Source organism: Melospiza melodia, chromosome 3, assembly GCF_035770615.1.
Source record: "Melospiza melodia melodia isolate bMelMel2 chromosome 3, bMelMel2.pri, whole genome shotgun sequence".
Classification (NCBI taxonomy): domain Eukaryota; kingdom Metazoa; phylum Chordata; class Aves; order Passeriformes; family Passerellidae; genus Melospiza; species Melospiza melodia.
The window spans coordinates 77,231,819-77,255,373 of record NC_086196.1 but is presented as its reverse complement, the minus strand read 5'-3'; positions in this window follow the sequence as shown (position 1 = coordinate 77,255,373).

Genomic DNA, 23,555 nt, shown 5'->3' with positions numbered 1-23,555 from the left:
AACTGCCCCTCTTCTGGATGGCAAATTTTAGGACGCACTTTGTACTACGAAAACCGCCCGACGTGGCACTGGTGCCACCTTGTGTCAGGGAACCATCCTGCATATCGAGCTTTTTAAGGAGCCAGCCGGCCACGCCCAGCCATAAACCCCCAAAAACAAACCACGGACTATTTCTCTTGGAAACAAAAATCCGCTGCCCCACGTCTGTATGGCAGATTGCAGGAGCCACTTTGCACCATCAAACCAGCCCGACTTGGCACTGGTGCCACCTTGGGTCTGGGAACAATCCTGCATATCGTGGATTCTAAGGAGCCAGCCGGCCACTCCCAGCCACAGGCCCCCAAACACAAACAACGGCGCTTTTCCCTGGAAAACAAAATTCGCCTGCCAACTTTTTGATGGCAGATTGCAGGAGCCACTTGGTACTATCAAATCATCCCAACTTGGCACTGGTGCCACTATGGGTCTGGGAACCATCCTGCCTATTGTAGCATTTCAGGAGCCAGCCGGTCACTCCCAGCCATAGGCCCCCAGACACAAACCTCGGACCGTTTCCCTGGCAAACAAAATTAAGCTGCCCCGATTCTGGATGGCAGATTGCAGGAGCCACTTGGTTGTGTCAAACCAGCCCGACTTGGCACTGGTGCCACCTTGGGTCTGGGAACCATCCTGCGTATCGTGGATTCTAAGCAGCCACCCGGCCACTCTGAGCCACAGGCCCCCAAACAAAAACTACGGCGCTTTTCCCTGGAAAACAAAACTCGCCTGCCAACTTTTTGATGGCAGATTGCAGGAGCCACTTGGTACTATCAAACCAGCCCAACTTGGCACTGGTGCCACGTCTGGTCTGGGAACCATCCTGCCTATCGTAGCTTTTCAGGAGCCAGCCGGTCACTCCCAGCCATAGACCCCCAGACACAAACCTCGGCCCGTTTCCCTGGCAAACAAAAGTAAGCTGCCCCGCTTTTGGATGGCAGATTGCAGGAGCCACGTTGCACCATCAAACCAGCCCCACGTGGCACTGGTGCCACCTTGGGTCTGGGAACAAGATGGGCTGGTTTGATAGTACCAAGTGGCTCCTGCAATCTGCCATCCAGAAGCGGGACAGCTTACTTTTTTTTCCCAGGGAAACGGGCCGAGGTATTTGTCTGGGGGCCTATGGCTGGGAGTGACCGGCTGGCTACTGAAAAGCTACGATAGGCAGGATGGTTACCAGACTCATGGTGCCACCAGTGCCAAGTCGGGCTGCTTTGATAATACTAAATAGCTCCTGCAATCTGCCATCCAGACGCGGGGCAGCGGATTTTTGTTTGCTGGAGAAAAGTTCCGTGGTTTTTTTTTTGGGGGTATATGACTGGACGTGGCCGGCTGGCTCCTTAAAAAGCTCTATACGCAGGATTGTTCCCTGACCCAAGGTGGCATCAGTGCCAAGTCGGGCTGTTTTCGTAGTACCAAGTGCGTCCTGCAATTTGCCATCCAGAAGCGGGGCAGCCTACTTTTGTTTGCCAGGGAAACGTGCCGAGGTATTTGTCTGGGGGCCTATGGGTGGGAGTGAGCGGCTGGCTCCTGAAAAGCTACGATAGGCAGGATGGTGACCAGACGCATGGTGGCACCAGTGCCAAGTTGGGCTGGTTTGATAGTACCAAGTGGCTCCTGCAATCTGCCATCAAGAAGTTGGCAGGCGAGTTTTGTTTTCCAGGGAAAAGCGCCGTTGTTTTTGTTTAGAGGCCTGTGGCTGGGAGTGGCCGCCTGTCCTCGTAGAATCTACGTTACGCAGCATGGTTCCCAGAGCCAAGGTGGCACCAGGGCCAAGTCGGGCTGGTTTGTAAGTACCAAGTGCATCCTGCAATCTGCCATCCAAAAGCGGGGCAGCTTACTTTTGTTTGCCAGGGAAACGGGCCGAGGTTTGTGTCCGGGGGCCTATGGCAGGGAGTGACCGGCTGGCTCCTGAAAAGCTACGATAGGCAGGATGTTTACCAGACCCATGGTGGCACCAGTGCCAAGTTGGGCTGATTTGATAGTACCAAGTGGCTCCTGCAATCTGCCATCCAGAATCGGGGTAACTTACTTTTGTTTTCCAGGGAAACGGGCCGAGGTTTGTGTCTGGGGGTCTATGGCTGGGAGTGACCGGCTGGCTCCTGAAAAGCTACAATAGGCAGGATGGTTCCCAGACCAGAGGTGGCACCAGTGCCAAGTTGGGCTGGTTTGATAGTACCAAGTGGCTCCTGCAATCTGCCATCAAAAAGTTGGCAGGCGAGTTTTGTTTTCCAGGGAAAAGCGCCGTTGTTTGTGTTTGGGGGCCTGTGGCTCAGAGTGGCCGGGTGGCTGCTTAGAATCCACGTTACGCAGGATGGTTCCCAGACCCAAGGTGGCACCAGTGCCAAGTCGGGCTGGTTTGACACAACCAAGTGCGTCCTGCAATCTGCCATCCAGAATCGGGGCAGCTTAATTTTGTTTGCCAGGGAAACGGTCCGAGGTTTGTGTCTGGGGGCCTATGGCTGGGAGTGACCGGCTGGCTCCTGAAATGCTACAATAGGCAGGATGGTTCCCAGACCCATAGTGGCACCAGTGCCAAGTTGGGATGATTTGATAGTACCAAGTGGCTCCTGCAATCTGCCATCAAAAAGCTGGCAGGCGAATTTTGTTTTCCAGGGAAAAGCGCCGTTGTTTGTGTTTGGGGGCCTGTGGCAGGGAGTGGCCGGCTGGCTCCTTAGAATCCACGATATGCAGGATTGTTCCCAGACCCAAGGTGGCACCAGTGCCAAGTCGGGCTGGTTTGATGGTGCAAAGTGGCTCCTGCAATCTGCCATACAGACGCGGGGCAGCGGATTTTTGTTTCCAAGAGAAATGGTCCGTGGTTTGTTTTTGGGGGTATATGGCTGGGCGTGGCCGGCTGGCTCCTTAAAAAGCTCGATATGCAGGATGGTTCCCTGACACAAGGTGGCACCAGTGCCACGTCGGGCGGTTTTCGTAGTACAAAGTGCGTCCTAAAATTTGCCATCCAGAAGAGGGGCAGTTGAGTTTTGTTTGCCAGAGAAAAGGGCCGTGGTTTGTTTTTGGGGCATATGGCTGAGAGTGGCCGGCTGGCCCCTGAAAATCCACGATAGGCAGGATGGTTCCCAGACCAGAGGTGTCACCAGTGCCAAGTCGGGCTGGTTTGATAGTACTAAGTAGCTCCTGCAATCTGCCATGCAGAAGCGGGGCAGCTTACTTTTGTTTGCCAGGGAAACGGGCCGAGGTTTGTGTCTGGGGGCCTATGGCTGGGAGTGACCGGCTGGCTCCTGAAAAGCTACGATAGGCAGGATGGTGACCAGACCCATGGTGGCAGCAGTGCCAAGTTGGGCTGGTTTGATAGTACCAAGTGGCTCCTGCAATCTGCCATCAAAAAGTTGGCAGGCGAGTTTTGTTTTCCAGGGAAAAGCGCCGTTGTTTGTGTTTGGGGGCCTGTGGCTGGGAGTGGCCAGCTGGCTCCTTAGAACCCACGATACGCAGGATGGTTCCCAGACCTGAGTTGGCACCAGTGCCAAGTTGGGCTGGTTTGATAGTACCAAGTGGCTCCTGCAATCTGCCATCCAGAAGCGGGGTAGCTTACTTTTGTTTGCCAGGGAAACGGGCCGAAATATTTGTCTGGGGGCCTCTGGCTGGGGGTGGCTGGCTGGCTCCTGAAAAGCTACGATAGGCAGGATGGTGACCAGACCCATGGTGGCACCAGTGCCAAGTTGGGCTGGTTTGATAATACCAAGTGGCTCCTGCAATCTGCCATCAAATGTTTGGCAGGCGAGTTTTGTTTTCCAGGGAAAAGCACCGTTGTGTGTGTTTTGGGGCCTGTGGCTGGGAGTGGCCAGCTGGCTCCTTTGAATCCACGATACGCAGGATGGTTCCCAGACCCAAGGTGGCATCAGTGCCAAGTCGGGCTGTTTTGTTAGTACCAAGTGGTTCCTGCAATCTGCCATCCAGAAGCGGGGCAGCTGAATTTTGTTTGCCAGAGAAAAAGGCTGTTGTTTGTGTTTCGGGGCCTGTGGCTGGCAGTGGCCGGCTGGCTCCTGAAAATCCATGATACGCAGCATGGTTCCCAGACCCAAGGTGGCATCAGTGCCAAGTAGGGCTGATTTCATAGTACCCAGTGGCTCCTGCAATCTGCCATCCAGAAGAGGGGCAGTTGAGTTTTGTTTTCCAGAGAAAAGGGCCGTGGTTTGTGTTTGGGGCCTATGGCTGAGAGTGACCGGCTGGCCCCTGAAAATCCACGATAGGAAGGACGGTTCCCAGATCCAAGGTGGCAGCAGTGCCATGTTGTGCTGGTGTGATAGTCCCAAGTGGCTCCTGCAAGCTGCCATCCAGAAGCGGGGCAGCTGAATTTTGTTTGCCAGACAAAAAGTCTGTGGTTTGTGTTTGGGGGCCTGTGGCTGGGAGTGGCCGGCTGGCTCCTGAAAATCCATGATACGCAGCATGGTTCCCAGACCCAAGGTGGCACCAGTGCCAAGTGGGGCTGGTTTCACAGTGTCAAGTGCCTCCTGCAATCTCCCATCCAGAAGCGGGGCAGCTGAGTTTTGTTTGCCTGTGAAACGGGCCGTTGTTTTTAATTGGGGTCTGTGGCCGAGAGTGTTCGGCTGGCTCCTGACAACCCACAATACGCAGGATGGTTCCCAGACCCAAGGTGGCACCAGTGCCAAGTCGGGCTGGTTTGATAGTACCAAGTGGCTCCTGCAATCTGCCATCCAGAAGCGGTGCAGTTGAGTTTTGTTTGCCAGAGAAAAGGGCCGTGGGTTGTGTTTGGGGGCATATGGCTGGGAGTGGCCGGCTGTCTCATTAAAAAGATCGATACGCAGGATGGTTCCCAGACCCAAGGGGGCACCAGTGCCAAGTCGGGCTGTTTTTATAGTACCAAGTGCGTCCTGCAATTTGCCATCCAGAAGAGGGGCAGTTGAGTTTTGTTTGCCAGAGAATAGCGCCGTTGTTTGTGTTTGGGGGCTTGTGGCTCGTAGTGGCCGACTGGCGCCTTAGAATCTGTGTTACGCAGCATGGTTCCCAGACCCAAGGTGGCACCAGTGCCAAGTTGGGCTGGTTTGATAGTACCAAGTGGCTCCTGCAATCTGCCATCCAGAAGCGGGGTAGCTTACTTTTGTTTGCCAGGGAAACGGGCCGAGGTTTGTGACTGGGGACCTATGGCTGGGAGTGACCGGCTGGCTCCTGGAAAGCTACAATAGGCAGGATGGTTACCAGACCCATGGTGGCACCAGTGCCAAGTTGGGCTGGTTTGATAGTACCAAGTGGCTCCTGCAATCTGCCATCAAAAAGTTGGCAGGCGAGTTTTGTTTTCCAGGGAAAAGCGCCGTTGTTTGTGTTTGGGGGCCTGTGGCTGGGAGTGGCCAGCTGGCTCCTTAGAACCCACGATACGCAGGATGGTTCCCAGACCTGAGTTGGCACCAGTGCCAAGTTGGGCTGGTTTGATAGTACCAAGTGGCTCCTGCAATCTGCCATCCAGAAGCGGGGCAGCTTACTTTTGTTTGCCAGGGAAACGGGCCGAAATATTTGTCTGGGGGCCTCTGGCTGGGGGTGGCTGGCTGGCTCCTGAAAAGCTACGATAGGCAGGATGGTGACCAGACCCATGGTGGCACCAGTGCCAAGTTGGGCTGGTTTGATAATAACAAGTGGCTCCTGCAATCTGCCATCAAAAGTTTGGCAGGCGAGTTTTGTTTTCCAGGGAAAAGCACCGTTGTGTGTGTTTTGGGGCCTGTGGCTGGGAGTGGCCAGCTGGCTCCTTTGAATCCACGATACGCAGGATGGTTCCCAGACCCAAGGTGGCATCAGTGCCAAGTCGGGCTGGTTTGTTAGTACCAAGTGGTTCCTGCAATCTGCCATCCAGAAGCGGGGCAGCTGAATTTTGTTTGCCAGAGAAAAAGGCTGTTGTTTGTGTTTCGGGGCCTGTGGCTGGCAGTGGCCGGCTGGCTCCTGAAAATCCATGATACGCAGCATGGTTCCCAGACCCAAGGTGGCATCAGTGCCAAGTAGGGCTGGTTTCATAGTACCCAGTGGCTCCTGCAATCTGCCATCCAGAAGAGGGGCAGTTGAGTTTTGTTTTCCAGAGAAAAGGGCCGTGGTTTGTGTTTGGGGCCTATGGCTGAGAGTGACCGGCTGGCCCCTGAAAATCCACGATAGGAAGGATGGTTCCCAGATCCAAGGTGGCACCAGTGCCAAGTTTTGCTGGTTTGATACTACCAAGTGCGTCCTGCAATCTGCCATCCAGAAGCGGGGCAGCTTAATTTTGTTTGCCAGGGAAACGGGCCGTGGGTTTTGTTTGGGGGCATATAGCTGAGAGTGGCCGGCTGGCTCCTGAAAATCCACGCTAGGCAGCATGGTTCCCAGATGCAATGTGGCACCAGTGCCAAGTCGGGCTGGTTTGATGGTGCAAAGTGGCTCCTGCAATCTGCCATCCAGAAGCGAGGCAGCTGATTTTTGTTTGCCAGAGGAAAATTCCGTGGATTGTTTTTGGGGGCATATTGCTGGGAGTGGCCGGCTGGCTCCTTAAAATGCTCGATACGCATGATGGTTCCCAGGCCCAAGGTGTCACCACTACCAAGTCGGCCTGCGGTTTTAGTATCAAGTTCATCCTGCAATTTGCCATCCAGAAGAGGGGCAGTTGAGTTTTGTTTGCCAGAGAAACGGGCCGAGGTTTCTGTTTGGGGACATATGGCTGAGAGTGGCCGGCTGGCCCCTGAATAGCCACGATACAGAGCATGGTTCCCAGATCCAAGGTGGCACCAGTGCCAAGTCGGGCTGGTTTGATAGTACCAAGTGTCTCCTGCAATCTGCCATCCAGAAGCAGGGCAGCTTACTTTTGTTTGCCAGAGAAATAGGCCTAGGTTTTTGTTTGGGGGCCTGTGGCTAGGAGTGGCCGGCTGGCTCCTTAGAATCCACGATACGCAGGATGGTTCCCAGACCCAAGGTGGCACCAGTGCCAAGTCGGGCTGGTTTGATTACACCAAGTGCCTCCTGCAATCTCCCATCCAGAAGCGGGGCAGCTGAGTTTTGTTTGCCTGTGAAACGGGCCGTTGTTTTTAATTGGGGTCTGTGGCCGAGAGTGTTCGGCTGGCTCCTGACAACCCACAATACGCAGGATGGTTCCCAGACCCAAGGTGGCACCAGTGCCAAGTCGGGCTGGTTTGATAGTACCAAGTGGCTCCTGCAATCTGCCATCCAGAAGCGGTGCAGTTGAGTTTTGTTTGCCAGAGAAAAGGGCCGTGGGTTGTGTTTGGGGGCATATGGCTGGGAGTGGCCGGCTGTCTCAGTAAAAAGATCGATACGCAGGATGGTTCCCAGACCCAAGGGGGCACCAGTGCCAAGTCGGGCTGTTTTTATAGTACCAAGTGCGTCCTGCAATTTGCCATCCAGAAGAGGGGCAGTTGAGTTTTGTTTTCCAGAGAATAGCGCCGTTGTTTGTGTTTGGGGGCTTGTGGCTCGTAGTGGCCGACTGGCGCCTTAGAATCTGTGTTACGCAGCATGGTTCCCAGACCCAAGGTGGCACCAGTGCCAAGTTGGGCTGGTTTGATAGTACCAAGTGGCTCCTGCAATCTGCCATCCAGAAGCGGGGTAGCTTACTTTTGTTTGCCAGGGAAACGGGCCGAGGTTTGTGACTGGGGACCTATGGCTGGGAGTGACCGGCTGGCTCCTGGAAAGCTACAATAGGCAGGATGGTTACCAGACCCATGGTGGCACCAGTGCCAAGTTGGGCTGGTTTGATAGTACCAAGTGGCTCCTGCAATCTGCCATCAAAAAGTTGGCAGGCGAGTTTTGTTTTCCAGGGAAAAGCGACATTGTTTGTATTTGGGGGCCTGTGGCTGGGAGTGACCGGCTGGCTCCTTTGAACCCACGATACGCAGGATGGTTCCCAGACCCAAGGTGGCACCAGTGCCAAGTTTTGCTGGTTTGATACTACCAAGTGCGTCCTGCAATCTGCCATCCAGAAGCGGGGCAGCTTAGTTTTGTTTGCCAGGGAAACGGGCCGTGGGTTTTGTTTGGGGGTATATAGCTGAGAGTGGCCGGCTGGCTCCTGAAAATCCACGCTAGGCAGCATGGTTCCCAGATGCAATGTGGCACCAGTGCCAAGTCGGGCTGGTTTGATGGTGCAAAGTGGCTCCTGCAATCTGCCATCCAGAAGCGAGGCAGCTGATTTTTGTTTGCCAGAGGAAAATTCCGTGGATTGTTTTTGGGGGCATATTGCTGGGAGTGGCCGGCTGGCTCCTTAAAATGCTCGATACGCATGATGGTTCCCAGGCCCAAGGTGTCACCACTACCAAGTCGGCCTGCGGTTTTAGTATCAAGTTCATCCTGCAATTTGCCATCCAGAAGAGGGGCAGTTGAGTTTTGTTTGCCAGAGAAACGGGCCGAGGTTTCTGTTTGGGGACATATGGCTGAGAGTGGCCGGCTGGCCCCTGAATAGCCACGATACAGAGCATGGTTCCCAGATCCAAGGTGGCACCAGTGCCAAGTCGGGCTGGTTTGATAGTACCAAGTGTCTCCTGCAATCTGCCATCCAGAAGCAGGGCAGCTTACTTTTGTTTGCCAGAGAAATAGGCCTAGGTTTTTGTTTGGGGGCCTGTGGCTAGGAGTGGCCGGCTGGCTCCTTAGAATCCACGATACGCAGGATGGTTCCCAGACCCAAGGTGGCACCAGTGCCAAGTCGGGCTGGTTTGATTACACCAAGTGCCTCCTGCAATCTCCCATCCAGAAGCGGGGCAGCTGAGTTTTGTTTGCCTGTGAAACGGGCCGTTGTTTTTAATTGGGGTCTGTGGCCGAGAGTGTTCGGCTGGCTCCTGACAACCCACAATACGCAGGATGGTTCCCAGACCCAAGGTGGCACCAGTGCCAAGTCGGGCTGGTTTGATAGTACCAAGTGGCTCCTGCAATCTGCCATCCAGAAGCGGTGCAGTTGAGTTTTGTTTGCCAGAGAAAAGGGCCGTGGGTTGTGTTTGGGGGCATATGGCTGGGAGTGGCCGGCTGTCTCAGTAAAAAGATCGATACGCAGGATGGTTCCCAGACCCAAGGGGGCACCAGTGCCAAGTCGGGCTGTTTTTATAGTACCAAGTGCGTCCTGCAATTTGCCATCCAGAAGAGGGGCAGTTGAGTTTTGTTTTCCAGAGAATAGCGCCGTTGTTTGTGTTTGGGGGCTTGTGGCTCGTAGTGGCCGACTGGCGCCTTAGAATCTGTGTTACGCAGCATGGTTCCCAGACCCAAGGTGGCACCAGTGCCAAGTTGGGCTGGTTTGATAGTACCAAGTGGCTCCTGCAATCTGCCATCCAGAAGCGGGGTAGCTTACTTTTGTTTGCCAGGGAAACGGGCCGAGGTTTGTGACTGGGGACCTATGGCTGGGAGTGACCGGCTGGCTCCTGGAAAGCTACAATAGGCAGGATGGTTACCAGACCCATGGTGGCACCAGTGCCAAGTTGGGCTGGTTTGATAGTACCAAGTGGCTCCTGCAATCTGCCATCAAAAAGTTGGCAGGCGAGTTTTGTTTTCCAGGGAAAAGCGACATTGTTTGTATTTGGGGGCCTGTGGCTGGGAGTGACCGGCTGGCTCCTTTGAACCCACGATACGCAGGATGGTTCCCAGACCCAAGGTGGCACCAGTGCCAAGTTTTGCTGGTTTGATACTACCAAGTGCGTCCTGCAATCTGCCATCCAGAAGCGGGGCAGCTTAGTTTTGTTTGCCAGGGAAACGGGCCGTGGGTTTTGTTTGGGGGTATATAGCTGAGAGTGGCCGGCTGGCTCCTGAAAATCCACGCTAGGCAGCATGGTTCCCAGATGCAATGTGGCACCAGTGCCAAGTCGGGCTGGTTTGATGGTGCAAAGTGGCTCCTGCAATCTGCCATCCAGAAGCGAGGCAGCTGATTTTTGTTTGCCAGAGGAAAATTCCGTGGATTGTTTTTGGGGGCATATTGCTGGGAGTGGCCGGCTGGCTCCTTAAAATGCTCGATACGCATGATGGTTCCCAGGCCCAAGGTGTCACCACTACCAAGTCGGCCTGCGGTTTTAGTATCAAGTTCATCCTGCAATTTGCCATCCAGAAGAGGGGCAGTTGAGTTTTGTTTGCCAGAGAAACGGGCCGAGGTTTCTGTTTGGGGACATATGGCTGAGAGTGGCCGGCTGGCCCCTGAATAGCCACGATACAGAGCATGGTTCCCAGATCCAAGGTGGCACCAGTGCCAAGTCGGGCTGGTTTGATAGTACCAAGTGTCTCCTGCAATCTGCCATCCAGAAGCAGGGCAGCTTACTTTTGTTTGCCAGAGAAATAGGCCTAGGTTTTTGTTTGGGGGCCTGTGGCTAGGAGTGGCCGGCTGGCTCCTTAGAATCCACGATACGCAGGATGGTTCCCAGACCAGTGGTGGCACCAGTGCCAAGTCGGGCTGGTTTGATTACACCAAGTGCCTCCTGCAATCTCCCATCCAGAAGCGGGGCAGCTGAGTTTTGTTTGCCTGTGAAACGGGCCGTTGTTTTTAATTGGGGTCTGTGGCCGAGAGTGTTCGGCTGGCTCCTGACAACCCACAATACGCAGGATGGTTCCCAGACCCAAGGTGGCACCAGTGCCAAGTCGGGCTGGTTTGATAGTACCAAGTGGCTCCTGCAATCTGCCATCCAGAAGCGGTGCAGTTGAGTTTTGTTTGCCAGAGAAAAGGGCCGTGGGTTGTGTTTGGGGGCATATGGCTGGGAGTGGCCGGCTGTCTCAGTAAAAAGATCGATACGCAGGATGGTTCCCAGACCCAAGGGGGCACCAGTGCCAAGTCGGGCTGTTTTTATAGTACCAAGTGCGTCCTGCAATTTGCCATCCAGAAGAGGGGCAGTTGAGTTTTGTTTTCCAGAGAATAGCGCCGTTGTTTGTGTTTGGGGGCTTGTGGCTCGTAGTGGCCGACTGGCGCCTTAGAATCTGTGTTACGCAGCATGGTTCCCAGACCCAAGGTGGCACCAGTGCCAAGTTGGGCTGGTTTGATAGTACCAAGTGGCTCCTGCAATCTGCCATCCAGAAGCGGGGTAGCTTACTTTTGTTTGCCAGGGAAACGGGCCGAGGTTTGTGACTGGGGACCTATGGCTGGGAGTGACCGGCTGGCTCCTGGAAAGCTACAATAGGCAGGATGGTTACCAGACCCATGGTGGCACCAGTGCCAAGTTGGGCTGGTTTGATAGTACCAAGTGGCTCCTGCAATCTGCCATCAAAAAGTTGGCAGGCGAGTTTTGTTTTCCAGGGAAAAGCGACATTGTTTGTATTTGGGGGCCTGTGGCTGGGAGTGACCGGCTGGCTCCTTTGAACCCACGATACGCAGGATGGTTCCCAGACCCAAGGTGGCACCAGTGCCAAGTTTTGCTGGTTTGATACTACCAAGTGCGTCCTGCAATCTGCCATCCAGAAGCGGGGCAGCTTAGTTTTGTTTGCCAGGGAAACGGGCCGTGGGTTTTGTTTGGGGGTATATAGCTGAGAGTGGCCGGCTGGCTCCTGAAAATCCACGCTAGGCAGCATGGTTCCCAGATGCAATGTGGCACCAGTGCCAAGTCGGGCTGGTTTGATGGTGCAAAGTGGCTCCTGCAATCTGCCATCCAGAAGCGAGGCAGCTGATTTTTGTTTGCCAGAGGAAAATTCCGTGGATTGTTTTTGGGGGCATATTGCTGGGAGTGGCCGGCTGGCTCCTTAAAATGCTCGATACGCATGATGGTTCCCAGGCCCAAGGTGTCACCACTACCAAGTCGGCCTGCGGTTTTAGTATCAAGTTCATCCTGCAATTTGCCATCCAGAAGAGGGGCAGTTGAGTTTTGTTTGCCAGAGAAACGGGCCGAGGTTTCTGTTTGGGGACATATGGCTGAGAGTGGCCGGCTGGCCCCTGAATAGCCACGATACAGAGCATGGTTCCCAGATCCAAGGTGGCACCAGTGCCAAGTCGGGCTGGTTTGATAGTACCAAGTGTCTCCTGCAATCTGCCATCCAGAAGCAGGGCAGCTTACTTTTGTTTGCCAGAGAAATAGGCCTAGGTTTTTGTTTGGGGGCCTGTGGCTAGGAGTGGCCGGCTGGCTCCTTAGAATCCACGATACGCAGGATGGTTCCCAGACCCAAGGTGGCACCAGTGCCAAGTCGGGCTGGTTTGATTACACCAAGTGCCTCCTGCAATCTCCCATCCAGAAGCGGGGCAGCTGAGTTTTGTTTGCCTGTGAAACGGGCCGTTGTTTTTAATTGGGGTCTGTGGCCGAGAGTGTTCGGCTGGCTCCTGACAACCCACAATACGCAGGATGGTTCCCAGACCCAAGGTGGCACCAGTGCCAAGTCGGGCTGGTTTGATAGTACCAAGTGGCTCCTGCAATCTGCCATCCAGAAGCGGTGCAGTTGAGTTTTGTTTGCCAGAGAAAAGGGCCGTGGGTTGTGTTTGGGGGCATATGGCTGGGAGTGGCCGGCTGTCTCAGTAAAAAGATCGATACGCAGGATGGTTCCCAGACCCAAGGGGGCACCAGTGCCAAGTCGGGCTGTTTTTATAGTACCAAGTGCGTCCTGCAATTTGCCATCCAGAAGAGGGGCAGTTGAGTTTTGTTTTCCAGAGAATAGCGCCGTTGTTTGTGTTTGGGGGCTTGTGGCTCGTAGTGGCCGACTGGCGCCTTAGAATCTGTGTTACGCAGCATGGTTCCCAGACCCAAGGTGGCACCAGTGCCAAGTTGGGCTGGTTTGATAGTACCAAGTGGCTCCTGCAATCTGCCATCCAGAAGCGGGGTAGCTTACTTTTGTTTGCCAGGGAAACGGGCCGAGGTTTGTGACTGGGGACCTATGGCTGGGAGTGACCGGCTGGCTCCTGGAAAGCTACAATAGGCAGGATGGTTACCAGACCCATGGTGGCACCAGTGCCAAGTTGGGCTGGTTTGATAGTACCAAGTGGCTCCTGCAATCTGCCATCAAAAAGTTGGCAGGCGAGATTTGTTTTCCAGGGAAAAGCGACATTGTTTGTATTTGGGGGCCTGTGGCTGGGAGTGACCGGCTGGCTCCTTTGAACCCACGATACGCAGGATGGTTCCCAGACCCAAGGTGGCACCAGTGCCAAGTTTTGCTGGTTTGATACTACCAAGTGCGTCCTGCAATCTGCCATCCAGAAGCGGGGCAGCTTAATTTTGTTTGCCAGGGAAACGGGCCGTGGGTTTTGTTTGGGGGCATATAGCTGAGAGTGGCCGGCTGGCTCCTGAAAATCCACGCTAGGCAGCATGGTTCCCAGATGCAATGTGGCACCAGTGCCAAGTCGGGCTGGTTTGATGGTGCAAAGTGGCTCCTGCAATCTGCCATCCAGAAGCGAGGCAGCTGATTTTTGTTTGCCAGAGGAAAATTCCGTGGATTGTTTTTGGGGGCATATTGCTGGGAGTGGCCGGCTGGCTCCTTAAAATGCTCGATACGCATGATGGTTCCCAGGCCCAAGGTGTCACCACTACCAAGTCGGCCTGCGGTTTTAGTATCAAGTTCATCCTGCAATTTGCCATCCAGAAGAGGGGCAGTTGAGTTTTGTTTGCCAGAGAAACGGGCCGAGGTTTCTGTTTGGGGACATATGGCTGAGAGTGGCCGGCTGGCCCCTGAATATCCACGATACACAGCATGGTTCCCAGATCCAAGGTGGCACCAGTGCCAAGTCGGGCTGGTTTGATAGTACCAAGTGTCTCCTGCAATCTGCCATCCAGAAGCAGGGCAGCTTACTTTTGTTTGCCAGAGAAATAGGCCTAGGTTTTTGTTTGGGGGCCTGTGGCTAGGAGTGGCCGGCTGGCTCCTTAGAATCCACGATACGCAGGATGGTTCCCAGACCCAAGGTGGCACCAGTGCCAAGTCGGGCTGGTTTGATTACACCAAGTGCCTCCTGCAATCTCCCATCCAGAAGCGGGGCAGCTGAGTTTTGTTTGCCTGTGAAACGGGCCGTTGTTTTTAATTGGGGTCTGTGGCCGAGAGTGTTCGGCTGGCTCCTGACAACCCACAATACGCAGGATGGTTCCCAGACCCAAGGTGGCACCAGTGCCAAGTCGGGCTGGTTTGATAGTACCAAGTGGCTCCTGCAATCTGCCATCCAGAAGCGGTGCAGTTGAGTTTTGTTTGCCAGAGAAAAGGGCCGTGGGTTGTGTTTGGGGGCATATGGCTGGGAGTGGCCGGCTGTCTCATTAAAAAGATCGATACGCAGGATGGTTCCCAGACCCAAGGGGGCACCAGTGCCAAGTCGGGCTGTTTTTATAGTACCAAGTGCGTCCTGCAATTTGCCATCCAGAAGAGGGGCAGTTGAGTTTTGTTTGCCAGAGAATAGCGCCGTTGTTTGTGTTTGGGGGCTTGTGGCTCGTAGTGGCCGACTGGCGCCTTAGAATCTGTGTTACGCAGCATGGTTCCCAGACCCAAGGTGGCACCAGTGCCAAGTTGGGCTGGTTTGATAGTACCAAGTGGCTCCTGCAATCTGCCATCCAGAAGCGGGGTAGCTTACTTTTGTTTGCCAGGGAAACGGGCCGAGGTTTGTGACTGGGGACCTATGGCTGGGAGTGACCGACTGGCTCCTGGAAAGCTACAATAGGCAGGATGGTGACCAGACCCATGGTGGCACCAGTGCCAAGTTGGGCTGGTTTGATAGTACCAAGTGGCTCCTGCAATCTGCCATCAAAAAGTTGGCAGGCGAGATTTGTTTTCCAGGGAAAAGCGACATTGTTTGTATTTGGGGGCCTGTGGCTGGGAGTGACCGGCTGGCTCCTTTGAACCCACGATACGCAGGATGGTTCCCAGACCCAAGGTGGCACCAGTGCCAAGTTTTGCTGGTTTGATACTACCAAGTGCGTCCTGCAATCTGCCATCCAGAAGCGGGGCAGCTTAATTTTGTTTGCCAGGGAAACGGGCCGTGGGTTTTGTTTGGGGGCATATAGCTGAGAGTGGCCGGCTGGCTCCTGAAAATCCACGCTAGGCAGCATGGTTCCCAGATGCAATGTGGCACCAGTGCCAAGTCGGGCTGGTTTGATGGTGCAAAGTGGCTCCTGCAATCTGCCATCCAGAAGCGAGGCAGCTGATTTTTGTTTGCCAGAGGAAAATTCCGTGGATTGTTTTTGGGGGCATATTGCTGGGAGTGGCCGGCTGGCTCCTTAAAATGCTCGATACGCATGATGGTTCCCAGGCCCAAGGTGTCACCACTACCAAGTCGGCCTGCGGTTTTAGTATCAAGTTCATCCTGCAATTTGCCATCCAGAAGAGGGGCAGTTGAGTTTTGTTTGCCAGAGAAACGGGCCGAGGTTTCTGTTTGGGGACATATGGCTGAGAGTGGCCGGCTGGCCCCTGAATATCCACGATACACAGCATGGTTCCCAGATCCAAGGTGGCACCAGTGCCAAGTCGGGCTGGTTTGATAGTACCAAGTGGCTCCTGCAATCTGCCATCCAGAAGCAGGGCAGCTTACTTTTGTTTGCCAGAGAAATAGGCCTAGGTTTTTGTTTGGGGGCCTGTGGCTAGGAGTGGCCGGCTGGCTCCTTAGAATCCACGATACGCAGGATGGTTCCCAGACCCAAGGTGGCACCAGTGCCAAGTCGGGCTGGTTTGATTACACCAAGTGCCTCCTGCAATCTCCCATCCAGAAGCGGGGCAGCTGAGTTTTGTTTGCCTGTGAAACGGGCCGTTGTTTTTAATTGGGGTCTGTGGCCGAGAGTGTTCGGCTGGCTCCTGACAACCCACAATACGCAGGATGGTTCCCAGACCCAAGGTGGCACCAGTGCCAAGTCGGGCTGGTTTGATAGTACCAAGTGGCTCCTGCAATCTGCCATCCAGAAGCGGTGCAGTTGAGTTTTGTTTGCCAGAGAAAAGGGCCGTGGGTTGTGTTTGGGGGCATATGGCTGGGAGTGGCCGGCTGTCTCATTAAAAAGATCGATACGCAGGATGGTTCCCAGACCCAAGGGGGCACCAGTGCCAAGTCGGGCTGTTTTTATAGTACCAAGTGCGTCCTGCAATTTGCCATCCAGAAGAGGGGCAGTTGAGTTTTGTTTTCCAGAGAATAGCGCCGTTGTTTGTGTTTGGGGGCTTGTGGCTCGTAGTGGCCGACTGGCGCCTTAGAATCTGTGTTACGCAGCATGGTTCCCAGACCCAAGGTGGCACCAGTGCCAAGTTGGGCTGGTTTGATAGTACCAAGTGGCTCCTGCAATCTGCCATCCAGAAGCGGGGTAGCTTACTTTTGTTTGCCAGGGAAACGGGCCGAGGTTTGTGACTGGGGACCTATGGCTGGGAGTGACCGGCTGGCTCCTGGAAAGCTACAATAGGCAGGATGGTTACCAGACCCATGGTGGCACCAGTGCCAAGTTGGGCTGGTTTGATAGTACCAAGTGGCTCCTGCAATCTGCCATCAAAAAGTTGGCAGGCGAGTTTTGTTTTCCAGGGAAAAGCGACATTGTTTGTATTTGGGGGCCTGTGGCTGGGAGTGACCGGCTGGCTCCTTTGAACCCACGATACGCAGGATGGTTCCCAGACCCAAGGTGGCACCAGTGCCAAGTTTTGCTGGTTTGATACTACCAAGTGCGTCCTGCAATCTGCCATCCAGAAGCGGGGCAGCTTAATTTTGTTTGCCAGGGAAACGGGCCGTGGGTTTTGTTTGGGGGTATATAGCTGAGAGTGGCCGGCTGGCTCCTGAAAATCCACGCTAGGCAGCATGGTTCCCAGATGCAATGTGGCACCAGTGCCAAGTCGGGCTGGTTTGATGGTGCAAAGTGGCTCCTGCAATCTGCCATCCAGAAGCGAGGCAGCTGATTTTTGTTTGCCAGAGGAAAATTCCGTGGATTGTTTTTGGGGGCATATTGCTGGGAGTGGCCGGCTGGCTCCTTAAAATGCTCGATACGCATGATGGTTCCCAGGCCCAAGGTGTCACCACTACCAAGTCGGCCTGCGGTTTTAGTATCAAGTTCATCCTGCAATTTGCCATCCAGAAGAGGGGCAGTTGAGTTTTGTTTGCCAGAGAAACGGGCCGAGGTTTCTGTTTGGGGACATATGGCTGAGAGTGGCCGGCTGGCCCCTGAATATCCACGATACAGAGCATGGTTCCCAGATCCAAGGTCGCACCAGTGCCAAGTCGGGCTGCTTTGATAGTACCAAGTGTCTCCTGCAATCTGCCATCCAGAAGCAGGGCAGCTTACTTTTGTTTGCCAGAGAAATAGGCCTAGGTTTTGGTTTGGGGGCCTATGGCTGAGAGTGGCCGGCTGGCCCCTGAAAATCAACGATAGGCAGGATGGTTCCCAGATCCAAGGTGGCACCAGTGCCAAGTAAGGCTGGTTGTATGGTTCAAAGTAACTCCTGCAATCTGCCATCCAGAAGCGGGACAGCTGAGTTTTTTTTGCCAGAGAAAAGGTCCATGGTTTCTTTTTGGGGCATACGGCTGGGAATTGCCGGCTGGCTCCTTAAAATGCTCGATACGCAGGATGGTTCCCAGAGCCAAGGTGGCACCACTGCCAAGTCGGGCTCTTTTTGTAGTACCAAGTGCGTCCTGCAATTTGCCATCCAGAAGAGGGGCAGTTGAGTTTTGTTTGCCAGAGAAAAGGGCCGTTGTTTGTGTTTGGGGGCCTGTGGCTGGGAGTGTTCGGCTGGTTCCTGAATATGTACAATACGCAGGATTGTTCCCAGATCCAAGGTGGCAGCAGTGCCATGTTGTGCTGGTGTGATAGTCCCAAGTGGCTCCTGCAATCTGCCATCCAGAAGTGGGGCAGCTGATTTTTGTTTGCCAGAGAAAAGGTCCGTGGTTTTTTTTGGGGGCATGTGGCTGAGAGTGGCCGGCTGGCCCCTGAAAATCCACGATACACAGGATGGTTCCCAGATCCAAGGTGGCACCTGTGCCAAGTCGGGCTGATTTGATAGTACTAAGTAGCTCCTGCAATCTGCCATGCAGAAGCGGGGCAGCTTACTTTTGTTTGCCAGGGAAACGGGCCGAGGTTTGTGTTTGGGGGCCTATGGCTGAGAGTGACCGGCTGGCTCCTGAAAAGCTACAATAGGCAGGATGGTGACCAGACCCTTGGTGGCACCAGTGCCAAGTTGGGCTGGTTTGATAGTACCAAGTGGTTCCTGCAATCTGCCATCCAGAAGCAGGGCAGCTGAGTTTTGTTTGCCAGAGAAAAGGGCCTTGGTTTGTGTTTGGGGGCATATGGCTGGGTGTGGCCAGCTGGCTCCTTAAAATGCACGATATGCAACATGGCTCCCAGACCCAAGGTGGCACAAGTGCCAAGTTGGGCTGGTTTGATAGTACCAAGTGGCTCCTGCAATCTTCCATGATCACGTGGAGAAATACTTTCTGGTTTCAGCCTCATGCTCTTTCTTCTCTCCCTCAACTTCTCTATCACCTCTCATCTGGTTCACATGCGCTGTCTTCAAGGTCCACAGGCTACTTTTCACAGAATCTTCTGGCCTGATGAAGTAAGGATGATGAATAGAACAGAGCTGGGATCTATTTTCCAGTTTGGATAAAATGCATTCTGCACACAAATCCAAGGAGAACGGGCTGCCCCGATGCCCAGAAAATCTTTCACTCCTGCTAGTGTTCTACGTCAACCGCAACTTAGTCTGAAAGAAAAGCTTTTTCTCTGAGAGCATCTGAGAGGTTTGCATGAAGCACTGATATCTGACATATGCAATTTTGAATAGGAGAGGAAAAAGAAAATGGCAAGGAGTTTTTAATTTTAGTGGTTTCAATTTTAATTTCCGTGCACTTTTTCAAAACTTGTCAGCTCAAATGCCCATCAACATCTTTTAGTCATCTGTAAGTCAGTATTCATATAAAATGTGCTTCAAATCCAAAGAATTTCAAATTTGCACTCCAAGCTTCTATGCCTAGATTTATGATTTCCTACACATATTAGATGAAAGGAAGGCCTTTTTTACTGTGGGAGTGCTGGAACACTGGAACAGGTTGCCCAGAGAAGTTGTGGGTGTCCCATCCCTGAAAGTATTCAAGGTCACCTTGGACGGGGCTTGGAGCAGCAACAAAGGAGAAGCTTGATGGTAGAGAAACAAAGTTGGACTATAGAAGAAACTCGGATTGAAGTATAGGATCAAGTTTTCTCTCAGCTCTTGGGGTAAATTCAAAGTTGTACAAAATGACATTTATCTGTGCTATTCACTACTGTAACAGAAAGTTTCATGAAAACTGTACAGAAGATAGTAAATTTTAAAAGAGATAAGAATTACAGCATAAAATCCATGGGATAGGTTACAACATGAGACACTCTCTAAGAGAAAATCTCTGTGTTTCAGCACTTCATCGGGGTAAGATTTCATGAAGTGCCAAAGAAGGCGGCAAAATATCATTCGGGACATTATTTACTGGAATTCAGCCTGGCCATTAGTAGGAACTGCCTTTGAACATATCATGTAGATATACCACACACACTTTCCCTTCACTGAAAAATTACTGTTTACAACAAATAAGCAATTGACGATCAAAATTGATTGAAAGCATCTTAAACATGTCAAGTATTTCATTGTAGATGATCTGTGATCCAAATGCTTCTTCCACCTTCGAGAGGGACAGAAGAATTCTTCCATATCATGATGGTTTAAAATTGTATCAACCAATGTTTTCTGCTGAAAAGATATCATCTATTTTTTTCTATTTTTGGAAGAAAATATTCCTAGACATACAACAGGTGAGAACTAAGTAATTTTAAAGAAACAAATGAAATGAAAATATTCTGTAAATAGAATGAAATGAAAAGCTGTGTTTTAAATAGGAGCTAAATATTAAACAGAATTTTTGTACCAGGCATTTGAATTACTGCACCAGCTCTTTTGCCCATCAAGAGAGGCATTTAGCATTTCAGTCTTTTCCAAGGTGTTCATGATCTGCTATGCTGATCTCTGTGTGTGCCTAGGTGTGTGTGGAGGGGGGGGCATATGAAGGGGAGTGTGTATGTTTGCTTTACAATTGTTGTGGCAGATTCATGCCTCAGCTCCACATTTTGTTTTAAAAAGGTCACACCGAGTGGATATGAAGTTTACTATCAACAAGAGATCGATTCCCAAATCATCCATTTGACTCTCCCTTATAAATCATGTGCTTTGTTGCATATTTTATCAAATATACTTTCAAGCCAGATGGAGGAAGGAGGATGTGGGAATCCCTCCACCATCTTGCAACTTTTATGTAAGTAGGTTTTCAAGAAAATCATCATTTCTCTTTTAAATATGTCTGGAACAGGCATGATGGTAGTGTCAACCTGTTGGAGTTTTTGTTGCTGGAAGAAGTTGTACAAAAGGATTGGTTTTTACATTGACCAGTTACTGAATCAAGCGCAGGAATACATTGGAAATTTAGCTGGGGGTTCCTTTTCCCAGCAGACTACTTCTAGAACGAGCTTGTACACTGAAGCTGACTCTTTTGCTCTCTTTTTGTTTCTTTCCTATTTTCTTGGCTTCTTTGCCACTATCTAGACAATTTTGGAACTTTGTTCCCAACTAAAATGGTTTCAATAGTCTGATTGTGATCATACATTTTTACAAGGAATTTTTAAAATCTTTCCTCGAGTCCAGAAAGTCAAGGACTTAGATCTTTTTCTTCCCTTATCAATATTGCCATGAAATTGATAAATAAAGACCAACTCTTTATTTTTGTTTTTAACCCACGTAGATAATTCCCATCCATTAATCCATTTTGTGGACCAATAGCTGCCATTCTGATGGAAGCTGTCACTTCTTAACAATAGGCATTCTGTGACTATGTTGACAGCACTTTGGGTGAAGATCCTAACTGGTCTTAGATATACATAGGGAGAAATTTGCTCAGCCAGTGTCAGTCTTAAGCATGCGTATCAGAAGATCTTTCTAGAGCTGGGAATTTTCCCATGAAAGGGATTCAGTTAGGGAAGAGACACTTGTGCCAGAGTTTTACATTCTTCTTGAACACTGCTTAAGGAACTTAGATGCCATGTCCATTTGGATCTCTGTCTGCACAGAACTTTGTCATGCCAGTGCTTTGAAATGCATCTTGAAGAGAATTCACTAGCACAGAATGAAAGAGAGTGGAAGGGGTTGGTGGGGCTAACCAGGCCCAACCCCCCTGCCTAAACCAGGATACCTAGAGCCTCTTGCCCAGGATTCTATCTGGGTGTACTTTTAATGTCTTCAAAGATCCAGGCTCCACAATCTTTCTGGGCAGTCTGTGCCGTGGTTCAGTCACCCTGACAGTAAAGAAACATTTACTGATGTTCAAAGGCAATCTCCTGTATTTCAGTGTGTGCCCACTGCCTCTTGTCTTTTCCCTCAGCATCACTGAAAAGACACTGATTCCCTCCCCTTTGCACTATTGCTTCCATATATATGTGTGATGCCATGTAGAGGTATGTCAAAAACCTCCCTGAAGCCCAGGCAGATAATATTCCCTTCATCTACCAGTCAAGTTGATTCATCAGAGGAGTTTAAAGTGATGTTCAGCATGAAATTCCCCTGAAAAATCATGCTAACTACATTATTTGGTCATCTGTCATGTGCCTGGCAAGGATTTCCAGGAAGAGCTGCTTCATCAACTTCCTGGGGATAAAAAAGAGGCTGGCTGGTTTGTACTATGGCGAGTCCTCTTAATTGCCTTTTTTGAAGATGGGTGTCATTTGCTAACATCCACTCTTTAGCCTCTCTTGTCGTCTACATCTTAGCAAAACGCTTTTCCACTATGTCTGGCTAGGAAAAACTGTGCCAGCACAGAAAACATCTCCCATCGTGTTCTAGAAGTTGCACGGATGTCTGCCAAGTGTTTGGCAGGAAGAAAAGAAAAGTTGTCCAAAACAGCTTCCAATCGAATGTTCCTGTGATTGGAAAAGTCAGGAGAGTGCAAAGGTACTGTTTTCTATCAGTTGGCAAGGTGCGCACACAATCCCAGTGTTGTACAGCTTGCTTCTTCACCTTCCCGAAGCTGCCGCTCTCGCCGGCTGCCGGAGCCCAAGAAGCGGCTTCTTCGCGCAAAGACGATTGTGCCGCTCACAGGGCTCTCCTTAGCGCGGCTTCTGCCGAAAGACGCCCGGCAGCGGCTCTTACCTCCGGAGAGCATCCTACCTTCGTCTTTAGCTCCTCTTCTCATCTACACCTCGGCAAAAAGCTTCTCCACTATGTCTGGCTAGGAAAAACTGTGCCAGCACAGAAAACATCTCCCATCGTGTTCTAGAAGTTGCACGGATGTCTGCCAAGTGTTTGGCAGGAAGAAAAGAAAAGTTGTCCAAAACAGCTTCCAATCGAATGTTCCTGTGATTGGAAAAGTCAGGAGAGTGCAAAGGTACTGTTTTCTATCAGTTGGCAAGGTGCGCACACAATCCCAGTGTTGTACAGCTTGCTTCTTCACCTTCCCGAAGCTGCCGCTCTCGCCGGCTGCCGGAGCCCAAGAAGCGGCTTCTTCGCGCAAAGACGATTGTGCCGCTCACAGTGCTCTCCTTAGCGCGGCTTCTGCCGAAAGACGCCCGGCAGCGGCTCTTACCTCCGGAGAGCATCCTACCTTCGTCTTTCGCGTCTTTTGTAGTCTACATCTTAGCAAAACGCTTTTCCACTATGTCTGGCTAGGAAAAACTGTGCCAGCACAGAAAACATCTCCCATCGTGTTCTAGAAGTTGCACGGATGTCTGCCAAGTGTTTGGCAGGAAGAAAAGAAAAGTTGTCCAAAACAGCTTCCAATCGAATGTTCCTGTGATTGGAAAAGTCAGGAGAGTGCAAAGGTACTGTTTTCTATCAGTTGGCAAGGTGCGCACACAATCCCAGTGTTGTACAGCTTGCTTCTTCACCTTCCCGAAGCTGCCGCTCTCGCCGGCTGCCGGAGCCCAAGAAGCGGCTTCTTCGCGCAAAGACGATTGTGCCGCTCACAGTGCTCTCCTTAGCGCGGCTTCTGCCGAAAGACGCCCGGCAGCGGCTCTTACCTCCGGAGAGCATCCTACCTTCGTCTTTCGCGTCTTTTGTAGTCTACGTCTTAGCAAAACGCTTTTCCACTATGTCTGGCTAGGAAAAACTGTGCCAGCACAGAAAACATCTCCCATCGTGTTCTAGAAGTTGCACGGATGTCTGCCAAGTGTTTGGCAGGAAGAAAAGAAAAGTTGTCCAAAACAGCTTCCAATCGAATGTTCCTGTGATTGGAAAAGTCAGGAGAGTGCAAAGGTACTGTTTTCTATCAGTTGGCAAGGTGCGCACACAATCCCAGTGTTGTACAGCTTGCTTCTTCACCTTCCCGAAGCTGCCGCTCTCGCCGGCTGCCGGAGCCCAAGAAGCGGCTTCTTCGCGCAAAGACGATTGTGCCGCTCACAGTGCTCTCCTTAGCGCGGCTTCTGCCGAAAGACGCCCGGCAGCGGCTCTTACCTCCGGAGAGCATCCTACCTTCGTCTTTCGCGTCTTTTGTAGTCTACATCTTAGCAAAACGCTTTTCCACTATGTCTGGCTAGGAAAAACTGTGCCAGCACAGAAAACATCTCCCATCGTGTTCTAGAAGTTGCACGGATGTCTGCCAAGTGTTTGGCAGGAAGAAAAGAAAAGTTGTCCAAAACAGCTTCCAATCGAATGTTCCTGTGATTGGAAAAGTCAGGAGAGTGCAAAGGTACTGTTTT